The 10674-nt window shown below is 45.4% G+C and overlaps 1 long non-coding RNA gene across 1 annotated transcript in view; it reads left to right on the forward strand.

The window, feature by feature from the left end:
- The first annotated feature begins 8428 nt into the window (after positions 1-8428).
- Positions 8429-10674, forward strand: part of LOC119314864 — a 24290-nt gene continuing 22044 nt past the window's right edge. The window contains exon 1 of the long non-coding RNA XR_005152486.1: positions 8429-8489. This is a non-coding gene — a long non-coding RNA (uncharacterized LOC119314864). The remainder of the gene's footprint in view (positions 8490-10674) is intronic.

Here is a 10674-nt window from a genome sequence, read left to right on the forward strand (position 1 = left end):
GCGTTCTCCAAGAGCGACGTGGCGCTGGACTGAGCCTGCAATGACCTTGGCCTCGCCGCCGCATGGGCACTCGACCACTCCCTGACCACCGCGGAAACTGCTGCCAGTACCCGCCGTCACCGCCTTGACGGCGAGCTCACCAAGATCGGCGAGAAGTGGTCGCTTGGCGACTGCTCCGCCAATGCCGGTCGCGGCAGGGCTCCGAAGGCCACGTCGACAATACTCTACACAACGCAGCAGGAGGCGGAGTAGCAGGCAATCGCTGAACAAGGCTGCTGCGACCATCCGGCGGCGTTCCGTCGTTAGAGGGACGACGATGGCGGTGCGGCCGGGCAGGGTGGCCACACGTACGAGTGTTGGAAATATGCCCTAGAGGCAATAATAAAAGGATTATTATTATATTTCCTTGTTCATGATAATTGTCTTTTATTCATGCTATAATTGTGTTATCCGGAAATCGTAATACATGTGTGAATACAGAGACACCAACATGTCCCTAGTAAGCCTCTAGTTGACTAGCTCGTTGATCAACAGATAGTCATGGTTTCCTGACTATGGACATTGGATGTCATTGATAACGAGATAACATCATTAGGAGAATGATGTGATGGACAAGACCCAATCCTAAACATATCACAAGATCGTATAGTTCATTTGCTAGAGTTTTTCCAATGTCAAGTATCTTTTCCTTAGACCATGAGATCGTGTAACTCCCGGATGCCGTAGGAGTGCTTTGGGTGTACCAAACGTCACAACGTAACTGGGTGACTATAAAGGTATACTACGGGTATCTCTGAAAGTGTCTGTTGGGTTGACACGGATCAAGACTGGGATTTGTCACTCCGTATAACCGAGAGGTATCTCTGGGCCCACTCGGTAATGCATCATCATAATGAGCTCAAAGTGACCAAGTGTCTGGTCACGGGATCATGCATTACTGTACGAGTAAAGTGACTTGCCGGTAACGAGATTGAACGAGGTATTGGGATACCGACGATTGAATCTCGGGCAAGTAACGTACCGATTGACAAAGGGAATTGTATACGGGGTTGCTTCAATCCTCGACATCGTGGTTCATCCGATGAGATCATCGAGGAGCATGTGGGAGCCAACATGGGTATCCAGATCCCGCTGTTGGTTATTGACCGGAGAGCCGTCTCGGTCATGTCTACATGTCTCCCGAACCCGTAGGGTCTACACACTTAAGGTTCAGTGACGCTAGGGTTGTAGAGATATGAATATGCAGTAACCCGAAAGTTGTTCGGAGTCCCGGATGAGATCCCGGACGTCACGAGGAGTTCCGGAATGGTCCGGAGGTGAAGAATTATATATAGGAAGTGCAGTTTTGGCCATCGGGAGAGTTTCGGGGGTCACCGATATTGTACCGGGACCACCGGAAGGGTCCCGGGGGTCCACCGGGTGGGGCCACCCATCCCGGAGGGCCCCATGGGCTAAAGTGGGAAGGGGAACCAGCCCATAGTGGGTTGGTGCGCCCCCTTGGCCCACCCCATGCGCCTAGGGTTGGGAACCCAAGGGTGGGGGGGGGGGCGGCCCACCTTGCTTGGGGGGGCACTCCACCCCTTGGCGGCCGCCGCCCCCCCCCTAGGAGATCCCATCTCCTAGGGCCAGCGCACCCCCTAGGGGGCCTATATAAAGGGGGGAGGGAGGGGCAGCCGCACCCTTGAGTCTTGGCGCCTCCCTCTCCCCTGCTACACCTTTCCCTCTCGTAGTAGAACGGCGAAGCCCTGCTGCGGTGACCGCTGCATCCACCACCACACCGTCGTGCTGCTGGATCTTCATCAACCTCTCCTCCCCTTGCTGGATCAAGAAGGAGGAGACGTCACGCTGACCGTACATGTGTTGAACGCGGAGGTGCCGTCCGTTCGGCGCTAGGATCTCCGGTGATTTGGATCACGTCGAGTACGACTTCCTCATCCCCGTTCTTTGAACGCTTCCGCGCGTGATCTACAAAGGTATGTAGATGCAATCCGATCACTCGTTGCTAGATGAACTCATAGATGGATCTTGGTGAAACCGTAGGAAATTTTTTGTTTTCTACAACGTTCCCCAACAGTGGCATCATGAGCTAGGTCTATGCGTAGTTCTCTTTGCACGAGTAGAACACAATTTGTTGTGGGCGTAGATGTTGTCAACTTTCTTGCCGCTACTAGTCTTATTTTGCTTCAGCAGTATTGTAGGATTAAGCGGCCCGGACCAACCTTACACGTACGCTTACGTGAGACCGGTTCCACCGACTGACATGCACTAGTTGCATAAGGTGGCTGGTGGGTATCTGTCTCTCCCACTTTAGTTGGAGCGGATTCGATGAAAAGGGTCCTTATGAAGGGTAAATAGAAGTTGACAAATCATGTTGTGGCTTTCACGTAGGTAAGAAAACGTTCTTACTAGAACCCTATTGCAGCCACGCAAAACTTGCAACAACAATTAGAGGATGTCTAACTTGTTTTTGCAGCAAGTGTTTTGTGATGTGATATGGCCAAAGTTGTGATGAATGATGAATGATATATATATGTGATGTATGAGATGTTCATGCTATTGTAATGGGAATCACGACTTGCATGTCGATGAGTATGACAACCGGCAGGAGCCATAGGAGTTGTCTTTATTTTTTGTATGACTTGTGTGTCATTGAGAAACGCCATGTAAATTACTTTACTTTATTGCTAAACGTGTTAGCCATAGTAGTAGAAGTAATAGTTGGCGAGCAACTTCATGGAGACACGATGACAGAGATCATGATGATGGAGATCATGGTGTCATGCCGGTGACAAGATGATCATGGAGCCCCAAGATGGAGATCAAAGGAGCTATGTGATATTGGCCATATCATGTCACTATTATTATTTGATTGCATGTGATGTTTATCATGTTTTTGCATCTTGTTTACTTAGAACGATGGTAGTAAATAAGATGATCCCTCATAATAATTTCAAGAAAGTGTTCCCCCTAACTGTGCACCGTTGCGACAGTTCGTTGTTTCGAAGCACCACGTGATGATCGGGTGTGATAGATTCCAACGTTCACATACAACGGGTGTAAGACAGATTTACACATGCAAACACTTAGGTTGACTTGACGAGCCTAGCATGTACAGACATGGCCTCGGAACACAGAAGACCGAAAGGTCGAGCATGAGTCGTATAGAAGATACGATCAACATGAAGATGTTCACCGATGTTGACTAGTCCGTCTTACATGATGATCGGACACGGCCTAGTTAACTCGGATCATGTTATACTTAGATGACTGGAGGGATGTCTATCTGAGTGGGAGTTCATTGAATAATTTGATTTAGATGAACTTAATTATCATGAACTTAGTCTAAAATCTTTACAACATGTATTGTAGATCAAATGGCCAATGTTGTCCTCAACTTCAACGCGTTCCTAGAGAAAACCAAGCTGAAAGACGATGGCAGCAACTATACGGACTGGGTCCGGAACCTGAGGATCATCCTCATAGCTGCCAAGAAAGATTATGTCCTACAAGCACCGCTAGGTGAAGCACCTGTTCTCCCTGCAGAACAAGACGTTATGAACGCTTGGCAGACACGTACCGATGATTACTCCCTCGTTCAGTGCGGCATGCTTTACAGCTTAGAGCTGGGGCTCCGAAAGGGTTTTGAGAGACACGGAGCATATGAGACGTTCGAAGAGCTGAAAATGGTTTTGCAAGCTCATGCCCGGGTTGAGAGATATGAAGTCTCCGACAAGTTCTTCAGCTGTAAGATGGAGGAAAACAGTTCTGTCAGTGAGCACATACTCACTATGTTTGGGTTACATAACCGCTTGACTCAGCTGGGAGTTAATCTCCCGGATGACGCGGTCATTGACAGAATCCTTCAGTCGCTTCCACCGAGCTACAAGAGCTTTGTGATGAACTTCAATGTGCAGGGGATGGAAAGGACCATTCCTGAAGTATTTGCAATGCTGAAATCAGCAGAGGTAGAAGTCAAAAAGGAACATCAAGTGTTGATGGTGAATAAAACCACTAAGTTCAAAAAGGGCAAGGGTAAGAAGAACTTCAAGAAGGACGGCAAGGGAGTTGCCGCGCCCCGTAAGCAAGCTGCCGGGAAGAAGCCAAAGAATGGACCCAAGCCCGAGACTGAGTGCTTTTATTGCAAGGAAAGTGGTCATTGGAAGCGGAATTGCCCCAAATACTTAGCGGACAAGAAGGCCGGCAAAACGAAAGGTATATGTGATATACATGTAATTGATGTGTACCTTACCAGTACTTGTAGTAGCTCCTGGGTATTTGATACCGGTGCGGTTGCTCACATTTGTAACTCAAAGCAGGAGCTGCGGAATAAGCGGAGACTGGCGAAGGACGAGGTGACGATGCGCATCGGGAATGGTTCCAAGGTCGATGTGATCGCTGTCGGCACGTTACCTCTACATTTACCTACGAGATTAGTTTTGAACCTCAATAATTGTTATTTAGTGCCAAGTTTGAGCATGAACATTGTATCAGGATCTCGCTTAATACGAGATGGCTACTCATTTAAATCTGAGAATAATGGTTGTTCTATTTATATGAGAGATATGTTTTATGGTCATGCTCCGATGGTGAATGGTTTATTCTTAATGAATCTCGAGCGTAATGCTACACATATTCATAGTGTGAGTACCAAAAGATGTAAGGTTGATAATGATAGTCCCACATACTTGTGGCACTGCCGCCTTGGTCACATAGGTGTCAAACGCATGAAGAAGCTCCATGCAGATGGACTTTTAGAGTCTCTTGATTACGAATCATTTGACACGTGCGAACCATGCCTCATGGGTAAAATGACCAAGACTCCGTTCTCAGGAACAATGGAGCGAGCAACCAACTTATTGGAAATCATACATACTGATGTGTGCGGTCCAATGAGTGTTGAGGCTCGCGGTGGCTATCGTTATGTTCTCACCCTCACTGATGACTTGAGTAGATATGGGTATGTCTATTTAATGAAACACAAGTCGGAGACCTTTGAAAAGTTCAAGGAATTTCGGAGTGAGGTTAAGAATCAACGTGACAGGAAAATCAAGTTCTTGCGATCAGATCGTGGAGGAGAATACTTGAGTCATGAGTTTGGCACACACTTAAGAAAATGTGCAATAGTATCACAACTCACGCCGCCTGGAACACCTCAGCGTAATGGTGTGTCCGAACGTCATAATCACACTCTATTAGATATGGTGCGATCTATGATGTCTCTTACATATTTACCGCTATCATTTTGGGGCTATGCTTTAGAGACCGCCACATTCACTTTAAATAGGGCTCCGTCGAAATCCGTTGAGACGACACCGTATGAGTTATGGTTTGGTAAGAAACCTAAGCTGTCGTTTCTAAAAGTTTGGGGATGCGATGCTTATGTCAAGAAACTTCAACCTGAAAAGCTCGAACCCAAGTCGTAAAAATGCGTCTTCATAGGATACCCTAAAGAAACTATTGGGTATACCTTCTACCTCAGTTCCGAAGGCAAGATCTTTGTTGCCAAGAATGGATCCTTTCTAGAGAAGGAGTTTCTCTCGAAAGAAGTAAGTGGGAGGAAAGTAGAACTTGATGAAGTATTACCTCTTGAACCGGAAAGTGGCGCAACTCAAGAAAATGTTCCTGAGGTGCCTGCACCGACTAGAGAGGAAGTTAATAATGATGATCAAGATACTTCTGATCAAGCTCCTACTGAACTTCGAAGGTCCACAAGGACACGTTCCGCACTAGAGTGGTAAGGCAACCCTGTCTTGGAAATCATGTTGTTAGACAACGGTGAACCTTCGAACTATGAAGAAGCGATGGCGGGCCCGGATTCCGACAAATGGCTGGAAGCCATGAAATCCGAGATAGGATCCATGTATGAAAATGAAGTATGGACTTTGACTGACTTGCCCGTTGAGCGGCGAGCCATAGAAAATAAATGGATCTTTAAGAAGAAGACAGACGCGGATGGTAATGTGACCATCTATAAAGCTCGGCTTGTCGCTAAGGGTTATCGACAAGTTCAAGGGGTTGACTACAATGAGACTTCATCTCCCGTAGCGAAGCTGAAGTCCGTCCGAATTATGTTAGCAATTGCCGCATACTATGATTATGAGATATGGCAAATCGACGTCAAAACGGCATTCCTTAATGGTTTCCTTAAGGAAGAATTGTATATGATGCAGCCGGAAGGTTTTGTCGACCCTAAGAATGCTAACAAGGTATGCAAGCTCCAGCGATCCATTTATGGGCTGGTGCAAGCATCTCAGAGTTGGAATATTCGCTTTGATGAGATGATCAAAGCGTTTGGGTATATGCAGACTTATGGATAAGCCTGCGTTTACAAGAAAGTGAGTGGGAGCTCTGTAGCATTTCTCGTATTATATGTAGATGACATACTTTTGATGGGAAATGATATAGAGCTTTTGGACAGCATTAAGGCCTACTTGAATAAGAGTTTTTCAATGAAGGACCTGTTGGCAATATGCCCTAGAGGCAATAATAAAAGGATTATTATTATATTTCCTTGTTCATGATAATTGTCTTTTATTCATGCTATAATTGTGTTATCCGGAAATCGTAATACATGTGTGAATACATAGACACCAACATGTCCCTAGTAAGCCTCTAGTTGACTAGCTCGTTGATCAATAGATAGTCATGGTTTCCTGACTATAGACATTGGATGTCATTGATAACGAGATCACATCATTAGGAGAATGATGTGATGGACAAGACCCGATCCTAAACATAGCACAAGATCGTATAGTTCGTTTGGTAGATTTTTTCCAATGTCAAGTATCTTTTCCTTAGACCATGAGATCGTGTAACTCCCGGATACCGTAGGAGTGCTTTGGGTGTACCAAACGTCACAACGTAACTGGGTGACTATAAAGGTATACTACGGGTATCTCCGAAAGTGTCTGTTTGGTTGACACAGATCAAGACTGGGATTTGTCACTCCATATGATGGAGAGGTATCTCTGGGCCCACTCGGTAATGCATCATCACAATGAGCTCAAAGTGACCAAGTGTCTGGTCACGGGATCATGCATTACGGTACGAGTAAAGTGAATTGCCAGTAACGAGATTGAACGAGGTATTGGGATACCGACGATCGAATCTCGGGCAAGTAATGTATCGATTGACAAAGGGAATTGTATGCGGGGTTGCTTGAATCCTCGACATCGTGGTTCATCCGATGAGATCATCGAGGAGCATGTGGGAGCCAACATGGGTATCCAGATCCCGCTGTTGGTTATTGACCAGAGAGCCATCTCGGTCATGTCTACATGTCTCCCGAACCCGTAGGGTCTACACACTTAAGGTTCGGTGACGCTAGGGTTGTAGAGATATGAATATGCAGTAACCCGAAAGTTGTTCAGAGTCCCGGATGAGATCCTGGACGTCACGAGGAGTTCCGGAATGGTCCGGAGGTGAAGAATTATATATAGGAAGTGCAGTTTCGGCCATCGGGAGAGTTTCGGGGGTCACCGGTATTGTACCGGGACCACCGGAAGGGTCCCGAGGGTCCACCGGGTGGGGCCACCCATCCTGGAGGGCCCCATGGGCTGAAGTGGGGAGGGGAACCAGCCCATAGTGGGCTGGTGCGCCCCCCTTGGCCCACCCCCTGCGCCTAGGGTTGGAAACCCTAGGGTGGGGGGCGCCCCACTTGCCTTGGGGGCCACTCCACCCTTGGCCGCCGCCCCCCTAGGAGATCCCATCTCCTAGGACCGACGCCCCCCCTAGGGGAGCCTATATAAAGGGGGGGAGGGAGGGGCAGCCGCACCCTTGAGTCTTGGCGCCTCCCTCTCCCCTGCTACACCTCTCCCTCTCGCAGTAGAACGGTGAAGCCCTGCTGCGGTGACCCCTGCACCCACCACCACACTGTTGTGCTACTGGATCTTCATCAACCTCTCCTCCCCCCTTGCTGGATCAAGAAGGAGGAGACGTCACGCTGACCGTACGTGTGTTGAACGCGGAGGTGCCGTCCGTTCGGCGCTAAGATCTCCGGTGATTTGGATCACGTCGAGTACGACCGGAGGAAGAGTGGCCTTGAGTTTCTCGCCCCTTTGCCTTAGGATTCGTTAATTCTCTTTCTCGATGGGACGGGGAAGGGATATAACTCAGCGGTAGAGTGTCACCTTGACGTGGTGGAAAGTCATCAGTTCGAGCCTGATTATCCCGAAACCCAATGTGAGTTTTTTCTATTTTGACTTACTCCCCTGCCACGAGCGAACGGGAATGGATAAGAGGCTTGTGGGATTGACGTGAGAAGTTCTACTAATTTTTTTAATTAGTAAGTTGATTCACCTACTCTTTATTATAATAAAAAGAACATTTCAGAATGAAAAATAGAAAAGTTTTTCTTGATCATTTATCAACCCTTTCCTGTTTCTTAATTTCGTCTAATGATTAATTAAGAGGGTTGACCAGCAACCCAAGGTTTCCTCCGCAAGGTTCGTCCACGGAGGGTGAGTCAGGGCCTAAGATCAGGCCGAAAGGTGTAGTCGATGGACAACGGGTCAATATTCCCATTGGAATAGTTTATTTAGTTATTATAGTTAATTGTTTTTGGTACTGAAAAAATCGCAAGCTTTTAATAATATGGCCCTGATCTGTCATTACGTTCGACTATCTCCACTATAGAAAAAAAAGAGAGGATCAAATTTTCTAGTTGCTGTCTCGCAATACCTTCTACAGCTTGTCCTGCAGCAGTACCTTGACCAACTCCAGGTCCAATAGAAGCAAGCCCTACGGCCAATCCAGCAGCAATAACAGAAGCAACAGCAATTAGTGGATTCATGGTGAGTAGTTCCTCGTGTCAAAAAAAAAGAAATGGTTAAGGATACGATCAACCAATAAATTCTTACTTCTAAGCTCTATTGGGGAGAAGTAAAGTTTCACTATTTTTGTTTGTAGTTTTCCAGTAATTCTAGATACATGTTTGGTAGAATTCCTAAAGAAGAAAATGATCTATTTGATACTATGGATGACTGGTTACGAAGGGACCATTTCATTTTTGTAGGATGGTCTGGCTATTTAATATTTAATAATAAAATAATAAGAGACTATTAAATAAAAATGAGAATACTACTAAATTAGAACCTAATTAAGATAGTAGGACTAATCTATGCAGTATAATTAATGAGAAGTAATACTATAAAATAAAAATAAAGACCTCTATTTCAGAACTATGAGACAGAATATTTTGTTTTCTTATTTACTCTTTACTTTATTTTTCTATTTAAAGTTGATCAATTTACATAATGTATCTGTAAACAAAGTAATAAATATACTTAAAACAAAGTAGGAATTCACAAAATGGATAAAATCATTGCAGTTATTATAGGGAAGTCTAGAGATATCCTATTTGAAGGAGGACGGGATTCAAATCAGGGAAAGGATCCTTTCTTCTATTGATTTGATAGAAATTCATTTTTCTAGGGTGAAGTTATTATCCTAGGTCGTAACAAATTAGTTGATAGTGATAGGATCCCTTTTTTGGCGTCCCCATGTCCCCTCTGTGGTGTGGCGGCATGGGGATGTCAAAAGGAAAGGGATGGAGTTTTTCTCGCTTTTGGCGTAGCAGGCCTCCCTTTGGGAGGCCCGCGCGACGGGCTATTAGCTCAATGGTAGAGCGCACCCCTGATAATTGCGTCGTTGTGCCTGGGCTGTGAGGGCTCTCAGCCACATGGATAGTTCAATGTGCTCATCAGCGCCTGACCCGAAGATGTGGATCATCCAAGGCACATTAGCATGGCGTCTTCTTGGGTCGTAATTACTATCTTGCTAGGTTCAGTTGTCATAGCTGTTCGGAATCCACAAACCATCCCGACCGACGGTCAGAATTTTTTTGAATATGTCCTTGAGTTTATTCGAGACTTGAGCAAAACTCAGATTGCTTTGGCAATTTCCCCGGGTCTGATGAAGCAATATAATTTTGAACCAGACCTTTTGATCTTTGGTTATCTTTCGTAGTAATAATATCTCGGGGTTTGCAACGAAAACTTGGTATATTGACTATACGACCATTAACTAAAATATGTCTATGGTTGACTAATTGGCGGATTCTGTGGAGCGGTTTTGCGAGAATAGTTAATAATGAGATCATCATTTTAGGAAATGATGCGGCCCGAATTGAGACCTATTGTTTATAGGCCTGGAGATAAAGTAGTGACTTCAGGAAAAGGATAGATGCAGAGACTCAATGGAAGTTGTTCTAACGAATCGAGTTAATTACGTTGTGTTGTTAGTGGAATTCCTTCTAGTTCTAAATTAGAGAAAGAGGGGATTTATACCTTATACATTTAATAAACACGTATAGATACTGACATAGCAAACGATTAATCACAGAAGATCCTTTTTTTATCTGGGTTGCTAACTCAATGGTAGAGTACTCGGCTTTTAAGTGCGACTATGATCTTTTACACATTTGGATGAAACAACAAATTCGTCCAGACTCTTGGTAGAGTCTAGAAGACCATGACTGATCCTCAAAGGTAATGAATGGAAAAAATAGCATGTCGTAATAAAATCAATCTTTTTTGAATGGAATCCAAAATTACGATTTTCTGGGTCTAATGAATAAATGGATCGGAATTGTCTTTCCTTCCAAGGATAACTTGTATCCATGCGCTTCAGATTATTAGCCTGGAGTTCGCCACCAGCAGTATAGCCAACCCATGC

This window comes from Triticum dicoccoides, chromosome 6A (assembly GCF_002162155.2).
Source record: "Triticum dicoccoides isolate Atlit2015 ecotype Zavitan chromosome 6A, WEW_v2.0, whole genome shotgun sequence".
Classification (NCBI taxonomy): Eukaryota; Viridiplantae; Streptophyta; class Magnoliopsida; order Poales; family Poaceae; genus Triticum; species Triticum dicoccoides.